The following is a 21,931-nucleotide window of genomic DNA, read 5'->3' as shown; positions in this document are numbered from 1 at the left end:
AGACTTCCCTCAGAGTGTCCTAGTGCTCATCCTACTCCAAATATCTTCAATGTTCTGTTCCGGATATGCATCCTTAACAGTCCTCTGGTTGAGCTTCCTAGCATTCAAGCTTATGCGGTTCTTTCCTGGCTCTTATGACACCAACGGAGCATCTCATCGATTTTCTCGTAGATCAGCTGCTGCTCTGCTGGATAAACCGGATAGTGACGACCTTTGACGGTCGTGGCACCTGGCACCAGCTCTATGGTATGCTTCATCTTCGCAGTTTGCCCCAGTTCATTTTCTTCAAACGACAGAAAGTATTTCCGGACTACCTCCAACTGCTGTTGTCCTCAGCTTCTGATGTTTCGGTTCGGTCATTATAGGCGGGTTTTCCACTTATGGGATGGCTGGGATCTTCTCAATTTCCAAACACTTCCGGTTCTACGTTGAAACTTTTCCAAATGTCCACTCACAGGTACAGCTCTGGCTCCAATGTAAGGATACGAATAGATAAATGTCCACCGTTCTGATTTTAAGAGTAGTGGGCACTGCGATTCCACCCAATATATTGTACCCCGACCCGTTTGCTTTTCGTACCATTGCGTGATATGGTCGCCATGAAGTGTTCAATTTATTGACCAGCACCCGAAAACCGTTTTTCCAGCAAGCTCACTGATGCTCCCCAGTCCAGCAATCGCATATGGACGAGGATCCTCCTTGCCCATATCCTGCGATCCCGATTGCTGTCACTATTAGCTGTAGTTTCTGTCTGTCCCGTTAACGTTTTCTAAGCCACTTTCAGGACTTCCTCACCCTCTTTGTGATGTCCGTCATCCCAGCCAGCTGATTCTCCCCAAATAATCGACCCCGTACCTCTTTTTATCGCCGTGCTCTATAGGGACATGTAAACCTTGTTAACTGAAACTTCCCGCCCCGATACATTCATGTTTGGAATCCGGTTTGGTTTGTGTTTTTAAATCTCCTCTTTCTTGGAACACTGATTGCCCGCTGAACATGCTAAAAACATTCCGAAAAACTGCTTGCAATTGGGGGAATGGGGTGCCGGCATGACGGTCAATACACTATTGTAACAAAACTGACGTACTTTAGCGGAGCCACAATGCTTAAATAGGTTACGCGGCTTCTGACAGTTTTATTGGAAACCCACTCGTTGTACAGCCTAGTACTCACACTGGGCCAGAAAGTTCATTTTTTTGACCAAAAATATGTAAGTTCCTCCCTAGGATAGTTAGAAAATATCAGCTTAAAAGATTTAACTTTTTATTAATTAAAAATAAAATGTTTTAGATTGATATATAACATACATAATCAAAGCCAAAATCAAAAAAAAATTGCATACTTTTCGGTTTTTTTATACCCGTTATTCGTAGAGTAAAAGGGTATACTAGATTCGTCGGAAAGTATGTAACAGGCAGAAGGAAGCGTTTCCGACCCTATAAATATATACATTCTTGATAATTGCCAATCTGACTGCCCTAACAGGGACTTACAAAAATGTTGCTTTAACCGGTGATTTCAACAGTAATATTTTCACTAAGTCTCTGCGCAGAACTATGATCCCTCGGACTTCGGCGAACAAATGTCACATTTCCTACCCATTTTTCAAAATCCTCACAAACCTAACTTCACGCATTTTTCGTGGATGGCGCAAGTAAAATCGTTTCATATGACCAGGTATCTGTACCACCATACTCAAACTAATGTAACTCTTTTAACTGGCAAGCATTGTATACAATTCCCAATGTTGGTTCACAGTTAGAATTTGTTATGTGCTAAACGACAAAAATATGCACAAATTGGAATTTAGCAAAGCTGTTTACCTTAAGACTGATAACGATAGGCGAAAAATCGATACAACACTATCGACGACTCGTGAGTTCAGGGAGTCGTGCAGCTTAGACAAGTCATGGAACTGGTTCCTTAAACCGGATAACTCCCAAATGAACCAAGGTTGAAATTCGAAAAGTTTGAGTGGTTTTTGGGCGAGGAGAGGCTTGAAAAATTGAAACAAGCAAGGGTGTTTAAAGGGCAAATATAGTTGGTCGCAGACGGTTCTGGTGGAAAAAAATATATATAAGATTAGAAGTCAAGTTCCTACCCAGTGAGTGATAAAAAAATCCTTGTTAATGTGAGTGGAGTTGAAATATAAATATTTATAGAATATTCCGTGAGGGAAAAGCCTGGATCAGGAAAATATACTGACGTAAGGAGAGACGAAGACCAGCCACCAGGAGGAGATCTACATTTTCGACAAGAAAATTGGCCACTCATCCCCGGGTGGCCCCAGGTTTTTATTCGCCCCTTATATTTGCCACCCAGAATTAGCAAAAGGTTCTCGAAAACTACAAGCGGCAAACAAATTCAACAAGCCAAAAATGAATACAAAAAAATTGAGACTGCTGTTATTGATTATGTAACCCGCCCAAATTAATTTATTCCCACTTATATCCATTTAAATTATTTATTTATTTAACCTATTTATTTACTATTGGAATATTGTTTATTGTTATTTATTTATTTATATATATATATATGTGTTCCCTGTAAAAGTTCGGTACCGTAGGTAGGATTATTAAATGTTAAAATTTAAGAGAAAATTGTGAATTATAACGTGAAAAGAAATGAAGTCGTGTGAGTAGAAATTCGTGTTGGGGGGTGAGATGAGTTAGGCGAGGTAGCACGATCCACCGAACAGGTTTGGGAGATGTGTCCAAAGGATGTTGAAGGATACACTCATGGTTGGGAGGGACTCCAGGACCACAATAAGAGCTGTGTTGTCCAGTTCCAGATGTTCAAGAGAAATTCGTCGTGAAATTGCCGTTGTCTGAGTTTGAATTTCCGTTTTTGTTTTTGTTGTGTCTGCTGCGTAGACAACATTGTTGGTTGTTCCCCTCCCTGGGATGTTCGTTGACTAGCCGTCATCTGCACTGCGCGAAAAGCAGGACACGACAAATTCTTTAACAGTAACATTGAGTTTCTAAGCCGAGTGAGCACCCATGGATTAGCACGGAAATACGAAATGCCATAAATGCGTGTGATAGGGCCTATAGAAAGTGGAAACGCTACAAAACAGAATACTTGGACAAGCAATACAGTTCCTTCAGAATAGAAGTAAATAAGTCATGCTGGATAGCTGTAAGGAAATTCTATCAACAGAAATTCAATAATGAGTCATCTGGAAAAGAATTCTGGAAGAATATTACAAGTATTGGAGTAGAACAACAACAAGAAGGGACAGCTTGCCACATTAATGCTGATGAAATAAATAACACACTTGTAAAATCACAACCTTAAGTACCTGATTAAACTTACAATCCGTACTTGAGCACATTGCCATACAACAAGTGTAATGTCCTACAGTCCATGTTAAGAATAAAATCCAAAATTTTTACTAGTCCTTGTCTCCAGGCTACTCTTAACATAATACACATTTTAAATACCGCAATAACATCTTCTACATTTCTAAAATGTTGGAAGACAGCCAAACTACTTCCCATACCAAAAACAAAGGGTGAATATAGACCGATATCTATACTTTAATTTTTATCTAAAGCACTTAAGCTACTAGTCTCCACACAAATTAATATGTATCTTCACGATAATTCACTGTTGAATACAAGACAACATCGCTTTCGGAAAAACCGTAGTTGTAAAACAGCAATCTTAAAAATCTCATGGGATATTCGCATGAAATCTGATAATAGGCAAGTTACATTTCATACACTGCTAGACTATAGTAAGGCTTTCGACATTTTGCAATAGAATAGAAAAACTATACAATTTTTCAAGCTATAAGCTTGATAAGAACATACCTAATGGGCCGATCTCAATGTTTTGTAAAGGAGTCTGAGACCTCCGGCTTTCTATTCACTAAGCGCGGTGTCCCCCAAGGGTCGTTCCTTGGAACATTACTGTTTTCGATATATGTGAATGATCTTCCAAATGTCTGGTCTAATTGTGAAGTGCAGATGTATGCTGACGATATGCAAATATGTATGTGAGCCGTCCCTATAGCTGTATATCTGAAAACATATTGTATATGTATATGTATTGACGTCATTAATACTGAACTTAAACTAGTAAGCAATTGAGCAAATAAATCCAAAAAAATCTAAATGTTTGGTTATTTCTAAAAAATAAATAAACGCACCAATGCAAATACTCAGGGTTGATACTGATGAGATTAAATATGTAAGTCAAGCAAATAACCTTGGAATTGTGTTTAACAGTACCCTTTAGTGGTCCCACCATATTAATTATATGGTTGGTAAGACTTGTTGTCAACTACAGCAAATAAAACTCATCCAGAACATGTTACCAACCCATAGTAATGGCATTAGCAAAGTCGATTATAATTCCATCATTATTATATTGCGTTCAAATATTTGAAAAGTGTGACTCAATAAGTAGAAATAAATTGACCGTAACATACAACAACATAGCAAGATTTGTTTTCAATACTAAGCCACACGATTCAATTTCGAGTTATGCTAAAAAAATCTTTGGACTAGACTTTTCCACATTAGTCGAATTTAGGACACCGATTCCTTTCCACAAAATAGTCACCTTGCACTGTCAACCAGAACTAATAGTATAATACCAACAAGAAACCACTACTCCTCGAGAAAATCACTTCTTTGCATGGGCTGTTAAGCTTTGGAATAATTTACCACACAGTTTAAAGAATTCAAGAAGTGCTAGACTGTTTCGAAAAGAATTATTATTAAAGTTAAAAAATAACTAGCCCCCATTCACACACAACTAATTATACATTCAACATTATACTAAATAAGAATTGAAAATTGTACTATTGATAACCATTACCTATAAAATAATCAAAACGTGTATGTTAAAGTAATTTTTGTAAAACTTTCTGTAAGACTGTAAATCTTTTCTTGTGACTAGTGTTTTATATTTAAGTTATATTTTTAACTTTAGCGCTAGAAAGATAAATAAATAATATTAATAATAACAAGACGCAATGAGTATCTTAAATCTGTAGATTCCCTAACCGTCCGTGTCTGTCTGATATTATTTTGTTAACTCGCGCGAATTAGCCATGTCGCTGTTAACTTCATCCTTTTTGCTGATTGCGATATGCCAGTTTAAAATATCTGACATAGTCGTCGGCTACTTTCTGTCTCGGTCTTGTTAATCCATAAAATCTATATTTATTATATCTATATACTTAAATATGGCTATATCATAGGCTTATATCACATATGGTAAAAATGTTTCTTTGCATTACATATCGCAAGTCAACTCCGTTGCTTAGTCGAGCTTAAAAGGTATATGCTTATCCACCACGCGAACACTTTTTATCTTAGGGACCCTCTATTAATGAACGATCTCCCAAAGGGGAGATTATAGTAACCTGTGTGGTTCTGTGAGCTTTTGCCAGGCTAGCTAAATCCAGGACCCGCTACAACGATAAATATAACGTCGACTCACATGAACGGAGGCTCAACATTTAACAATACAGTAAGCTGCACGTTGGCATTACAATTTAAATTAAAAACAACTAAAACAACATCTCGCAGCACACTCATATGTCAACAATTTGTTGGGTATCCGCGGTGGACTGAAAGTTTTATTTCTATTGCAGATAGAATAGAATATAAGTCGGAACGAGCCAGATCGGAAAACTACACACTGTTGCTCCAATAATAATGATAAACAAAAAATAATTTTTAAAAAATCTAACAAAAAATACAACTTATACTCTTGGTAATATCATTGTTTTAATATTTCAGAATTTTGAATACAACTTAAAAAGAAATCGGACGACTGTATCATATAGCTACCATAGGATCTATCCGATAATTAAGGGGAAAATAATATCAAAAAATGTATAGCTTCGTTATTTTTTATCAAATTCTCTTCCACTCCAGTACTTTATCTTTTTAATATTTCAGAATTAAGAATTCAATTTAATTCGAATCGAACTATTGTATCATATAGCTGCCATAGAAAGGATCGGAAAATAAATGTTATATTTCGTTTTCGGTAAGCATATACGGTAGTTAATTAAAATTTACCATTATCTTAATATTTCTGTAATTACTTTTTAGGTTTCTAAGAATCGAACCGCTCTGTACATACAATGGTCCCATTGGAACGACCATAAATTTTTTTTGGATCAATCAATAGGTATTGACGAGACCAATACATTTCAGTTAAAATTTTCTATCTAGCATGAAAACTGTGGGCGTCACAGGTTTGGGCGGCTTGTGGGCGTTAGAGTGGGCGTGGCAAACTTTTTTTTAGATCAATCGATAGGTATTGATGAGGAGAATACATTTCAGTTAAAAATTTTACTCTAGCATCAAAACTGTAGGAGCCACAGTTTTGGGCGGTTTGTGGGCGTAAAAGTGGGCGTGGCACATTGCTGAAACAAACTTGCGCTGCGTAAGAAGCTCAGGAATCTGCACGCCAAATCTCAAATTCTTTAACAGTAACATTGAGTTTCTAAGCCGAGTGAGCACCCATGGATTAGCACGGAAATACAAAATGCCATAAATGCGTGTGATAGGGCCTATAGAAAGTGGAAACGCTACAAAACAGAATACTTGGACAAGCAATACAGTTCCTTCAGAATAGAAGTAAATAAGTCATGCTGGATAGCTGTAAGGAAATTCTATCAACAGAAATTCAATAATGAGTCATCTGGAAAAGAATTCTGGAAGAATATTACAAGTATTGGAGTAGAAAAACAACGAGAAGGGACAGCTTGCCACATTAATGCTGATGAATTAAATAACACACTTGTAAAATCACAACCTTAAGTACCTGATTAAACTTACAATCCGTACTTGAGCACATTGCCATACAACAAGTGTGATGTCCTACAGTCCATGTTAAGAATAAAATCCAAAATTTTTACTAGTCCTTGTCTCCAGGCTACTCTTAACATAATACACATTTTAAATACCGCAATAACATCTTCTACATTTCTAAAATGTTGGAAGACAGCCAAACTACTTCCCATACCAAAAACAAAGGGTGAATATAGACCGATATCTATACTTTAATTTTTATCTAAAGCACTTAAGCTACTAGTCTCCACACAAATTAATATGTATCTTCACGATAATTCACTGTTGAATACAAGACAACATCGCTTTCGGAAAAACCGTAGTTGTAAAACAGCAATCTTAAAAATCTCATGGGATATTCGCATGAAATCTGATAATAGGCAAGTTACATTTCATACACTGCTAGACTATAGTAAGGCTTTCGACATTTTGCAATAGAATAGAAAAACTATACAATTTTTCAAGCTATAAGCTTGATAAGAACATACCTAATGGGCCGATCTCAATGTTTTGTAAAGGAGTCTGAGACCTCCGGCTTTCTATTCACTAAGCGCGGTGTCCCCCAAGGGTCGTTCCTTGGAACATTACTGTTTTCGATATATGTGAATGATCTTCCAAATGTCTGGTCTAATTGTGAAGTGCAGATGTATGCTGACGATATGCAAATATGTATGTGAGCCGTCCCTATAGCTGTATATCTGAAAACATATTGTATATGTATATGTATTGACGTCATTAATACTGAACTTAAACTAGTAAGCAATTGAGCAAATAAATCCAAAAAAATCTAAATGTTTGGTTATTTCTAAAAAATAAATAAACGCACCAATGCAAATACTCAGGGTTGATACTGATGAGATTAAATATGTAAGTCAAGCAAATAACCTTGGAATTGTGTTTAACAGTACCCTTTAGTGGTCCCACCATATTAATTATATGGTTGGTAAGACTTGGTGTCAACTATAGCAAATAAAACTGATCCAGAACATGTTACCAACCCATAGTAATGGCATTAGCAAGGTCGATTATAATTCCATCATTATTATATTGCGTTCAAATATTTGAAAAGTGTGACTCAATAAGTAGAAATAAATTGACCGTAACATACAACAACAAAGCAAGATTTGTTTTCAATACTAAGCCACACGATTCAATTTCGAGTTATGCTAAAAAAATCTTTGGACTAGACTTTTCCACATTAGTCGAATTTAGGACACCGATTCCTTTCCACAAAATAGTCACCTTGCACTGTCAACCAGAACTAATAGTATAATACCAACAAGAAACCACTACTCCTCGAGAAAATCACTTCTTTGCATGGGCTGTTAAGCTTTGGAATAATTTACCACACAGTTTAAAGAATTCAAGAAGTGCTAGACTGTTTCGAAAAGAATTATTATTAAAGTTAAAAAATAACTAGCCCCCATTCACACACAACTAATTATACATTCAACATTATACTAAATAAGAATTGAAAATTGTACTATTGATAACCATTACCTATAAAATAATCAAAACGTGTATGTTAAAGTAATTTTTGTAAAACTTTCTGTAAGACTGTAAATCTTTTCTTGTGACTAGTGTTTTATATTTAAGTTATATTTTTAACTTTAGCGCTAGAAAGATAAATAAATAATATTAATAATAACAAGACGCAATGAGTATCTTAAATCTGTAGATTCCCTAACCGTCCGTGTCTGTCTGATATTATTTTGTTAACTCGCGCGAATTAGCCATGTCGCTGTTAACTTCATCCTTTTTGCTGATTGCGATATGCCAGTTTAAAATATCTGACATAGTCGTCGGCTACTTTCTGTCTCGGTCTTGTTAATCCATAAAATCTATATTTATTATATCTATATACTTAAATATGGCTATATCATAGGCTTATATCACATATGGTAAAAATGTTTCTTTGCATTACATATCGCAAGTCAACTCCGTTGCTTAGTCGAGCTTAAAAGGTATATGCTTATCCACCACGCGAACACTTTTTATCTTAGGGACCCTCTATTAATGAACGATCTCCCAAAGGGGAGATTATAGTAACCTGTGTGGTTCTGTGAGCTTTTGCCAGGCTAGCTAAATCCAGGGCCCCGCTACAACGATAAATATAACGTCGACTCACATGAACGGAGGCTCAGCATTTAACAATACAGTAAGCTGCACGTTGGCATTACAATTTAAATTAAAAACAACTAAAACAACATCTCGCAGCACACTCATATGTCAACAATTTGTTGGGTATCCGCGGTGGACTGAAAGTTTTATTTCTATTGCAGATAGAATAGAATATAAGTCGGAACGAGCCAGATCGGAAAACTACACACTGTTGCTCCAATAATAATGATAAACAAAAAATAATTTTTAAAAAATCTAACAAAAAATACAACTTATACTCTTGGTAATATCATTGTTTTAATATTTCAGAATTTTGAATACAACTTAAAAAGAAATCGGACGACTGTATCATATAGCTACCATAGGATCTATCCGATAATTAAGGGGAAAATAATATCAAAAAATGTATAGCTTCGTTATTTTTTATCAAATTCTCTTCCACTCCAGTACTTTATCTTTTTAATATTTCAGAATTAAGAATTCAATTTAATTCGAATCGAACTATTGTATCATATAGCTGCCATAGAAAGGATCGGAAAATAAATGTCAAAATAACACAAAGACCGTTATATTTCGTTTTCGGTAAGCATATACGGTAGTTAATTAAAATTTACCATTATCTTAATATTTCTGTAATTACTTTTTAGGTTTCTAAGAATCGAACCGCTCTGTACATACAATGGTCCCATTGGAACGACCAAAAATTTTTTTGGATCAATCAATAGGTATTGACGAGACCAATACATTTCAGTTAAAATTTTTTATCTAGCATGAAAACTGTGGGCGTCACAGGTTTGGGCGGCTTATGGGCGTTAGAGTGGGCGTGGCAAACTTTTTTTTAGATCAATCGATAGGTATTGATGAGGAGAATACATTTCAGTTAAAAATTTTACTCTAGCATCAAAACTGTAGGAGCCACAGTTTTGGGCGGTTTGTGGGCGTGGCACATTGCTGAAACAAACTTACGCTGCGTAAGAAGCTCAGGAATCTGCACGCCAAATCTCAATAGCCTAGCTCTTATAGTTTCCGAGAGCTCAACGTTCATCCGGACAGACGGACATGGCTACATCGACTCGGCTAGTGATCCTGATCAAGAATATATATACTTTATGGGGTCGGAAACGCTTCCTTCTGCCTGTTATATACTTTCCGACGAATCTAGTATACCCTTTTACACTACGAGTAACGGGTATAAATACTACAAATTCTTTAAAGTGCATTAAAAACAAAGAAAACGCAACAGTCGATGGCCTCGACTATTAGTTACCCGTTACTCAGCTAAAGGGAGTGCGAGAGGGATGGAGCAACTATGCTTTTTCACTAACACACCTAGCCTATACCGTCACCTAGATCGACGTCACCTAGCGCCCCTAGCTCCTTGATTGATTAAAAAAAAAAAACAATCAGCGACCATCTTGCCGCTAAGGTTCTTAAGTGACATCAGCAATTTCAGGCTACAGTGAGCGGCATCATTTCGATGTAGGGTCTGAACCGTTTGATTGCGTAGCACTCCTCCGTCACGCTATAGTTTCGCTTGCAAGGATTGAGTTTCAGGAAGAAAAATGTTGAGCCTTTACCTTCCTCCGCTTTTTTCGAAGCATTGCATTGGAGAAAATATATCTTCTTAGAGTCTGTATGACGCAACACTGCCGTTGTCATGAACGCTTCCTTCAGTCGCCTCATAGCTTCCATGGCCTTCTTGATCATTTTGTCTGTCAGTGGGGCTGCCAGCTCCGCAAAATTTTGGAAAAACCTCCTTGCAACTTCTTTGAATCGGCTTATTTTTGATCGCCTCCACCTTGCCAGGATCAATTTTTAAAACTCCTATGCCACTAAAGAATAACAAAGTCCGAAGCTCTTTAAAGCAGAAGTGGTACTTCTTAAGCCCGGTAGTCAGACCTGCTTCATTCGGGCATGGATAGACTTCCCTCAGAGTGTCCTAGTGCTCATCCTACTCCAAATATCTTCAATGTTCTGTTCCGGATATGCATCCTTAACAGTCCTCTGGTTGAGCTTCCTAGCATTCAAGCTTATGCGGTTCTTTCCTGGCTCTTATGACACCAACGGAGCATCTCATCGATTTTCTCGTAGATCAGCTGCTGCTCTGCTGGATAAACCGTAGATCAGCTGCTGCTCTGCTGGATAAACCGGATAGTGACGACCTTTGACGGTCGTGGCACCTGGCACCAGCTCTGTGGTATGCTTCATCTTCGCAGTTTGCCCCAGTTCATTTTCTTCAAACGACAGAAAGTATTTCCGGACTACCTCCAACTGCTGTTGTCCTCAGCTTCTGATGTTTCGGTTCGGTCATTATAGGCGGGTTTTCCACTTATGGGATGGCTGGGATCTTCTCAATTTCCAAAAACTTCCGGTTCTACGTTGAAACTTTTCCAAATGTCCACTCACAGGTACAGCTCTGGCTCCAATGTAAGGATACGAATAGATAAATGTCCACCGTTCTGATTTTAAGAGTAGTGGGCACTGCGATTCCACCCAATATATTGTACCCCGACCCGTTTGCTTTTCGTACCATTGCGTGATATGGTCGCCATGAGGTGTTCAATTTATTGACCAGCACCCGAAAACCGTTTTTCCAGCAAGCTCACTGATGCTCCCCAGTCCAGCAATCGCATATGGACGAGGATCCTCCTTGCCCATATCCTGCGATCCCGATTGCTGTCACTATTAGCTGTAGTTTCTGTCTGTCCCGTTAACGTTTTCTAAGCCACTTTCAGGACTTCCTCACCCTCTTTGTGATGTCCGTCATCCCAGCCAGCTGATTCTCCCCAAATAATCGACCCCGTACCTCTTTTTATCGCCGTGCTCTATAGGGACATGTAAACCTTGTTAACTGAAACTTCCCGCCCCGATACATTCATGTTTGGAATCCGGTTTGGTTTGTGTTTTTAAATCTCCTCTTTCTTGGAACACTGATTGCCCGCTGAACATGCTAAAAACATTCCGAAAAACTGCTTGCAATTGGGGGAATGGGGTGCCGGCATGACAGTCAATACACTATTGTAACAAAACTGACGTACTTTAGCGGAGCCACAATGCTTAAATAGGTTACGCGGCTTCTGACAGTTTTATTGGAAACCCACTCGTTGTACAGCCTAGTACTCACACTGGGCCAGAAAGTTCATTTTTTTGACCAAAAATATGTAAGTTCCTCCCTAGGATAGTTAGAAAATATCAGCTTAAAAGATTTAACTTTTTATTAATTAAAAATAAAATGTTTTAGATTGATATATAACATACATAATCAAAGCCAAAATCAAAAAAAAATTGCATACTTTTCGGTTTTTTTATACCCGTTATTCGTAGAGTAAAAGGGTATACTAGATTCGTCGGAAAGTATGTAACAGGCAGAAGGAAGCGTTTCCGACCCTATAAATATATACATTCTTGATAATTGCCAATCTGACTGCCCTAACAGGGACTTACAAAAATGTTGCTTTAACCGGTGATTTCAACAGTAATATTTTCACTGAGTCTCTGCGCAGAACTATGATCCCTCGGACTTCGGCGAACAAATGTCACATTTCCTACCCATTTTTCAAAATCCTCACAAACCTAACTTCACGCATTTTTCGTGGATGGCGCAAGTAAAATCGTTTCATATGACCAGGTATCTGTACCACCATACTCAAACTAATGTAACTCTTTTAACTGGCAAGCATTGTATACAATTCCCAATGTTGGTTCACAGTTAGAATTTGTTATGTGCTAAACGACAAAAATATGCACAAATTGGAATTTAGCAAAGCTGTTTACCTTAAGACTGATAACGATAGGCGAAAAATCGATACAACACTATCGACGACTCGTGAGTTCAGGGAGTCGTGCAGCTTAGACAAGTCATGGAACTGGTTCCTTAAACCGGGTAACTCCCAAATGAACCAAGGTTGAAATTCGAAAAGTTTGAGTGGTTTTTGGGCGAAGAGAGGCTTGAAAAATTGAATCAAGCAAGGGTGTTTAAAGGGCAAATATAGTTGGTCGCAGACGGTTCTGGTGGAAAAAAATATATATAAGATTAGAAGTCAAGTTCCTACCCAGTGAGTGATAAAAAAATCCTTGTTAATGTGAGTGGAGTTGAAATATAAATATTTATAGAATATTCCGTGAGGGAAAAGCCTGGATCAGGAAAATATACTGACGTAAGGAGAGACGAAGACCAGCCACCAGGAGGAGATCTACATTTTCGACAAGAAAATTGGCCACTCATCCCCGGTTGGCCCCAGGTTTTTATTCGCCCCTTATATTTGCCACCCAGAATTAGCAAAAGGTTCTCGAAAACTACAAGCGGCAAACAAATTCAACAAGCCAAAAATGAATCCAAAAAAATTGAGACTGCTGTTATTGATTATGTAACACGCCCAAATTAATTTATTCCCACTTATATCCATTTAAATTATTTATTTATTTAACCTATTTATTTACTATTGGAATATTGTTTATTGTTATTTATTTATTTATATATATATATATGTGTTCCCTGTAAAAGTTCGGTACCGTAGGTAGGATTATTAAATGTTAAAATTTAAGAGAAAATTGTGAATTATAACGTGAAAAGAAATGAAGTCGTGTGAGTAGAAATTCGTGTTGGGGGGTGAGATGAGTTAGGCGAGGTAGCACGATCCACCGAACAGGTTTGGGAGATGTGTTTAAAGGATGTTGAAGGATACACTCATGGTTGGGAGGGACTCCAGGACCACAATAAGAGCTGTGTTGTCCAGTTCCAGATGTTCAAGAGAAATCCGTCGTGAAATTGCCGTTGTCCGAGTTTGAATTTCCGTTTTTGTTTTTGTTGTGTCTGCTGCGTAGACAACATTGTTGGTTGTTCCCCTCCCTGGGATGTTCGTTGACTAGCCGTCATCTGCACTGCGCGAAAAGCAGGACACGACAAATTCTTTAACAGTAACATTGAGTTTCTAAGCCGAGTGAGCACCCATGGATTAGCACGGAAATACAAAATGCCATAAATGCGTGTGATAGGGCCTATAGAAAGTGGAAACGCTACAAAACAGAATACTTGGACAAGCAATACAGTTCCTTCAGAATAGAAGTAAATAAGTCATGCTGGATAGCTGTAAGGAAATTCTATCAACAGAAATTCAATAATGAGTCATCTGGAAAAGAATTCTGGAAGAATATTACAAGTATTGGAGTAGAAAAACAACGAGAAGGGACAGCTTGCCACATTAATGCTGATGAATTAAATAACACACTTGTAAAATCACAACCTTAAGTACCTGATTAAACTTACAATCCGTACTTGAGCACATTGCCATACAACAAGTGTGATGTCCTACAGTCCATGTTAAGAATAAAATCCAAAATTTTTACTAGTCCTTGTCTCCAGGCTACTCTTAACATAATACACATTTTAAATACCGCAATAACATCTTCTACATTTCTAAAATGTTGGAAGACAGCCAAACTACTTCCCATACAAAAAACAAAGGGTGAATATAGACCGATATCTATACTTTTATTTTTATCTAAAGCACTTAAGCTACTAGTCTCCACACAAATTAATATGTATCTTCACGATAATTCACTGTTGAATACAAGACAACATCGCTTTCGGAAAAACCGTAGTTGTAAAACAGCAATCTTAAAAATCTCATAGGATATTCACATGAAATCTGATAATAGGCAAGTTACATTTCATACACTGCTAGACTATAGTAAGGCTTTCGACATTTTGCAATAAAATAGAAAAACTATACAATTTTTCAAGCTATAAGCTTGATAAGAACATACCTAATGGGCCGATCTCAATGTTTTGTAAAGGAGTCTGAGACCTCCGGCTTTCTATTCACTAAGCGCGGTGTCCCCCAAGGGTCGTTCCTTGGAACATTACTGTTTTCGATATATGTGAATGATCTTCCAAATGTCTGGTCTAATTGTGAAGTGCAGATGTATGCTGACGATATGCAAATATGTATGTGAGCCGTCCCTATAGCTGTATATCTGAAAATATATTGTATATGTATATGTATTGACGTCATTAATACTGAACTTAAACTAGTAAGCAATTGAGCAAATAAATCCAAAAAAATCTAAATGTTTGGTTATTTCTAAAAAATAAATAAACGCACCAATGCAAATACTCAGGGTTGATACTGATGAGATTAAATATGTAAGTCAAGCAAATAACCTTGGAATTGTGTTTAACAGTACCCTTTAGTGGTCCCACCATATTAATTATATGGTTGGTAAGACTTGTTGTCAACTATAGCAAATAAAACTGATCCAGAACATGTTACCAACCCATAGTAATGGCATTAGCAAAGTTGATTATAATTCCATCATTATTATATTGCGTTCAAATATTTGAAAAGTGTGACTCAATAAGTAGAAATAAATTGACCGTAACATACAACAACATAGCAAGATTTGTTTTCAATACTAAGCCACACGATTCAATTTCGAGTTATGCTAAAAAAATCTTTGGACTAGACTTTTCCACATTAGTCGAATATAGGACACCGATTCCTTTCCACAAAATAGTCACCTTGCACTGTCAACCAGAACTAATAGTATAATACCAACAAGAAACCACTACTCCTCGAGAAAATCACTTCTTTGCATGGGCTGTTAAGCTTTGGAATAATTTACCACACAGTTTAAAGAATTCAAGAAGTGCTAGACTGTTTCGAAAAGAATTATTATTAAAGTTAAAAAATAACTAGCCCCCATTCACACACAACTAATTATACATTCAACATTATACTAAATAAGAATTGAAAATTGTACTATTGATAACCATTACCTATAAAATAATCAAAACGTGTATGTTAAAGTAATTTTTGTAAAACTTTCTGTAAGACTGTAAATCTTTTCTTGTGACTAGTTATATTTTTAGCGCTAGAAAGATAAATAAATAATATTAATAATAACAAGACGCAATGAGTATCTTAAATCTGTAGATTCCCTAACCGTCCGTGTCTGTCTGATATTATTTTGTTAACTCGCGCGAATTAGCCATGTCGCTGTTAACTTCCTCCTTTTTGCTGATTGCGATATGCCAGTTTAAAATATCTGACATAGTCGTCGGCTACTTTCTGTCTCGGTCTTGTTAATCCATAAGATCTATATTTATTATATCTATATACTTAAATATGGCTATATCATAGGCTTATATCACATATGGTAAAAATGTTTCTTTGCATTACATATAGCAAGTCAACTCCGTTGCTTAGTCGAGCTTAAAAGGTATATGCTTATCCACCACGCGAACACTTTTTATCTTAGGGACCCTCTATTAATGAACGATCTCCCAAAGGGGAGATTATAGTAACCTGTGTGGTTCTGTGAGCTTTTGCCAGGCTAGCTAAACCCAGGGCCCCGCTACAACGATAAATATAACGTCGACTCACATGAACGGAGGCTCAACATTTAACAATACAGTAAGCTGCACGTTGGCATTACAATTTAAATTAAAAACAACTAAAACAACATCTCACAGCACACTCATATGTCAACAATTTGTTGGGTATCCGCGGTGGACTGAAAGTTTTATTTCTATTGCAGATAGAATAGAATATAAGTCGGAACGAGCCAGATCGGAAAACTACACACTGTTGCTCCAATAATAATGATAAACAAAAAATAATTTTTAAAAAAATCTAACAAAAAATACAACTTATACTCTTGGTAATATCATTGTTTTAATATTTCAGAATTTTGAATACAACTTAAAAAGAAATCGGACGACTGTATCATATAGCTACCATAGGATCTATCCGATAATTAAGGGGAAAATAATATCAAAAAATGTATAGCTTCGTTATTTTTTATCAAATTCTCTTCCACTCCAGTACTTTATCTTTTTAATATTTCAGAATTAAGAATTCAATTTAATTCGAATCGAACTATTGTATCATATAGCTGCCATAGAAAGGATCGGAAAATAAATGTCAAAATAACACAAAGACCGTTATATTTCGTTTTCGGTAAGCATATACGGTAGTTAATTAAAATTTACCATTATCTTAATATTTCTGTAATTACTTTTTAGGTTTCTAAGAATCGAACCGCTCTGTACATACAATGGTCCCATTGGAACGACCAAAAATTTTTTTTGGATCAATCAATAGGTATTGACGAGACCAATACATTTCAGTTAAAATTTTCTATCTAGCATGAAAACTGTGGGCGTCACAGGTTTGGGCGGCTTGTGGGCGTTAGAGTGGGCGTGGCAAACTTTTTTTTAGATCAATCGATAGGTATTGATGAGGAGAATACATTTCAGTTAAAAATTTTACTCTAGCATCAAAACTGTAGGAGCCACAGTTTTGGGCGGTTTGTGGGCGTAAAAGTGGGCGTGGCACATTGCTGAAACAAACTTGCGCTGCGTAAGAAGCTCAGGAATCTGCACGCCAAATCTCAAATTCTTTAACAGTAACATTGAGTTTCTAAGCCGAGTGAGCACCCATGGATTAGCACGGAAATACAAAATGCCATAAATGCGTGTGATAGGGCCTATAGAAAGTGGAAACGCTACAAAACAGAATACTTGGACAAGCAATACAGTTCCTTCAGAATAGAAGTAAATAAGTCATGCTGGATAGCTGTAAGGAAATTCTATCAACAGAAATTCAATAATGAGTCATCTGGAAAAGAATTCTGGAAGAATATTACAAGTATTGGAGTAGAAAAACAACGAGAAGGGACAGCTTGCCACATTAATGCTGATGAATTAAATAACACACTTGTAAAATCACAACCTTAAGTACCTGATTAAACTTACAATCCGTACTTGAGCACATTGCCATACAACAAGTGTGATGTCCTACAGTCCATGTTAAGAATAAAATCCAAAATTTTTACTAGTCCTTGTCTCCAGGCTACTCTTAACATAATACACATTTTAAATACCGCAATAACATCTTCTACATTTCTAAAATGTTGGAAGACAGCCAAACTACTTCCCATACAAAAAACAAAGGGTGAATATAGACCGATATCTATACTTTTATTTTTATCTAAAGCACTTAAGCTACTAGTCTCCACACAAATTAATATGTATCTTCACGATAATTCACTGTTGAATACAAGACAACATCGCTTTCGGAAAAACCGTAGTTGTAAAACAGCAATCTTAAAAATCTCATAGGATATTCACACGAAATCTGATAATAGGCAAGTTACATTTCATACACTGCTAGACTATAGTAAGGCTTTCGACATTTTGCAATAAAATAGAAAAACTATACAATTTTTCAAGCTATAAGCTTGATAAGAACATACCTAATGGGCCGATCTCAATGTTTTGTAAAGGAGTCTGAGACCTCCGGCTTTCTATTCACTAAGCGCGGTGTCCCCCAAGGGTCGTTCCTTGGAACATTACTGTTTTCGATATATGTGAATGATCTTCCAAATGTCTGGTCTAATTGTGAAGTGCAGATGTATGCTGACGATATGCAAATATGTATGTGAGCCGTCCCTATAGCTGTATATCTGAAAATATATTGTATATGTATATGTATTGACGTCATTAATACTGAACTTAAACTAGTAAGCAATTGAGCAAATAAATCCAAAAAAATCTAAATGTTTGGTTATTTCTAAAAAATAAATAAACGCACCAATGCAAATACTCAGGGTTGATACTGATGAGATTAAATATGTAAGTCAAGCAAATAACCTTGGAATTGTGTTTAACAGTACCCTTTAGTGGTCCCACCATATTAATTATATGGTTGGTAAGACTTGTTGTCAACTACAGCAAATAAAACTGATCCAGAACATGTTACCAACCCATAGTAATGGCATTAGCAAAGTCGATTATAATTCCATCATTATTATATTGCGTTCAAATATTTGAAAAGTGTGACTCAATAAGTAGAAATAAATTGACCGTAACATACAACAACATAGCAAGATTTGTTTTCAATACTAAGCCACACGATTCAATTTCGAGTTATGCTAAAAAAATCTTTGGACTAGACTTTTCCACATTAGTCGAATTTAGGACACCGATTCCTTTCCACAAAATAGTCACCTTGCACTGTCAACCAGAACTAATAGTATAATACCAACAAGAAACCACTACTCCTCGAGAAAATCACTTCTTTGCATGGGCTGTTAAGCTTTGGAATAATTTACCACACAGTTTAAAGAATTCAAGAAGTGCTAGACTGTTTCGAAAAGAATTATTATTAAAGTTAAAAAATAACTAGCCCCCATTCACACACAACTAATTATACATTCAACATTATACTAAATAAGAATTGAAAATTGTACTATTGATAACCATTACCTATAAAATAATCAAAACGTGTATGTTAAAGTAATTTTTGTAAAACTTTCTGTAAGACTGTAAATCTTTTCTTGTGACTAGTGTTTTATATTTAAGTTATATTTTTAACTTTAGCGCTAGAAAGATAAATAAATAATATTAATAATAACAAGACGCAATGAGTATCTTAAATCTGTAGATTCCCTAACCGTCCGTGTCTGTCTGATATTATTTTGTTAACTCGCGCGAATTAGCCATGTCGCTGTTAACTTCATCCTTTTTGCTGATTGCGATATGCCAGTTTAAAATATCTGACATAGTCGTCGGCTACTTTCTGTCTCGGTCTTGTTAATCCATAAAATCTATATTTATTATATCTATATACTTAAATATGGCTATATCATAGGCTTATATCACATATGGTAAAAATGTTTCTTTGCATTACATATCGCAAGTCAACTCCGTTGCTTAGTCGAGCTTAAAAGGTATATGCTTATCCACCACGCGAACACTTTTTATCTTAGGGACCCTCTATTAATGAACGATCTCCCAAAGGGGAGATTATAGTAACCTGTGTGGTTCTGTGAGCTTTTGCCAGGCTAGCTAAATCCAGGACCCGCTACAACGATAAATATAACGTCGACTCACATGAACGGAGGCTCAACATTTAACAATACAGTAAGCTGCACGTTGGCATTACAATTTAAATTAAAAACAACTAAAACAACATCTCGCAGCACACTCTTATGTCAACAATTTGTTGGGTATCCGCGGTGGACTGAAAGTTTTATTTCTATTGCAGATAGAATAGAATATAAGTCGGAACGAGCCAGATCGGAAAACTACACACTGTTGCTCCAATAATAATGATAAACAAAAAATAATTTTTAAAAAATCTAACAAAAAATACAACTTATACTCTTGGTAATATCATTGTTTTAATATTTCAGAATTTTGAATACAACTTAAAAAGAAATCGGACGACTGTATCATATAGCTACCATAGGATCTATCCGATAATTAAGGGGAAAATAATATCAAAAAATGTATAGCTTCGTTATTTTTTATCAAATTCTCTTCCACTCCAGTACTTTATCTTTTTAATATTTCAGAATTAAGAATTCAATTTAATTCGAATCGAACTATTGTATCATATAGCTGCCATAGAAAGGATCGGAAAATAAATGTTATATTTCGTTTTCGGTAAGCATATACGGTAGTTAATTAAAATTTACCATTATCTTAATATTTCTGTAATTACTTTTAAGGTTTCTAAGAATCGAACCGCTCTGTACATACAATGGTCCCATTGGAACGACCATAAATTTTTTTTGGATCAATCAATAGGTATTGACGAGACCAATACATTTCAGTTAAAATTTTTTATCTAGCATGAAAACTGTGGGCGTCACAGGTTTGGGCGGCTTGTGGGCGTTAGAGTGGGCGTGGCAAACTTTTTTTTAGATCAATCGATAGGTATTGATGAGGAGAATACATTTCAGTTAAAAATTTTACTCTAGCATCAAAACTGTAGGAGCCACAGTTTTGGGCGGTTTGTGGGCGTAAAAGTGGGCGTGGCACATTGCTGAAACAAACTTGCGCTGCGTAAGAAGCTCAGGAATCTGCACGCCAAATCTCAATAGCCTAGCTCTTATAGTTTCCGAGAGCTCAACGTTCATCCGGACATGGCTACATCGACTCGGCTAGTGATCCTGATCAAGAATATATATACTTTATGGGGTCGGAAACGCTTCCTTCTGCCTGTTACATACTTTCCGACGAATCTAGTATACCCTTTTACACTACGAGTAACGGGTATAAATACTACAAATTCTTTAAAGTGCATTAAAAACAAAGAAAACGCAACAGTCGATGGCCTCGACTATTAGTTACCCGTTACTCAGCTAAAGGGAGTGCGAGAGGGATGGAGCAACTATGCTTTTTCACTAACACACCTAGCCTATACCGTCACCTAGATCGACGTCACCTAGCGCCCCTAGCTCCTTGATTGATTAAAAAAAAAAAAAATCAGCGGCCATCTTGCCGCTAAGGTTCTTAAGTGACATCAGCAATTTCAGGCTACAGTGAGCGCCATCATTTCGATGTAGGGTCTGAACCGTTTAATTGCGTAGCACTCCTCCGTCACGCTATAGTTTCGCTGGCAAGGATTGAGTTTCAGGAAGAAAAATGTTGAGCCTTTACCTTCCTCCGCTTTTTTCGAAGCATTGCATTGGAGAAAATATATCTTCCTAGAGTCTGTAACACTGCCGTTGTCATGAACGCTTCCTTCAGTCGCCTCATAGCTTCCATGGCCTTCTTGATCATTTTGTCTGTCAGTGGGGCTGCCAGCTCCGCAAAATTTTGGAAAAACCTCCTTGCAACTCCTTTGAATCGGCTTATTTTTGATCGCCTCCACCTTGCCAGGATCAATTTTTAAAACTCCTATGCCACTAAAGAATAACAAAGTCCGAAGCTCTTTAAAGCAGAAGTGGTACTTCTTAAGCCCGGTAGTCAGACCTGCTTCATTCGGGCATGGATAGACTTCCCTCAGAGTGTCCTAGTGCTCATCCTACTCCAAATATCTTCAATGTTCTGTTCCGGATATGCATCCTTAACAGTCCTCTGGTTGAGCTTCCTAGCATTCAAGCTTATGCGGTTCTTTCCTGGCTCTTATGACACCAACGGAGCATCTCATCGATTTTCTCGTAGATCAGCTGCTGCTCTGCTGGATAAACCGGATAGT

At 36.7% G+C, this 21,931-nt stretch overlaps 1 protein-coding gene across 1 annotated transcript in view; it reads right to left on the bottom strand.

Annotated features, from left to right (window-relative positions):
- LOC139354775 (serine/threonine-protein kinase GE16371) overlaps positions 1 to 21,931 on the bottom strand; it is a 135,422-nt gene that overhangs the window by 3,843 nt on the left and 109,648 nt on the right. Inside the window, exons 8-11 of the transcript XR_011605629.1 lie at positions 18,198 to 18,407; positions 14,706 to 14,915; positions 7,307 to 7,516; positions 3,816 to 4,025 (exon numbers count right to left, since the gene is read on the bottom strand). The gene's annotated coding sequence lies outside the window, so the exon portion shown is untranslated. The remainder of the gene's footprint in view (positions 1 to 3,815; positions 4,026 to 7,306; positions 7,517 to 14,705; positions 14,916 to 18,197; positions 18,408 to 21,931) is intronic.

Source organism: Drosophila suzukii, unplaced genomic scaffold (assembly GCF_043229965.1).
Source record: "Drosophila suzukii unplaced genomic scaffold, CBGP_Dsuzu_IsoJpt1.0 scf_22, whole genome shotgun sequence".
Classification (NCBI taxonomy): Eukaryota; Metazoa; Arthropoda; class Insecta; order Diptera; family Drosophilidae; genus Drosophila; species Drosophila suzukii.
The sequence above is the reverse complement of the archived record's forward strand: the minus strand, read 5'-3'. Positions and strand labels throughout refer to the sequence as shown.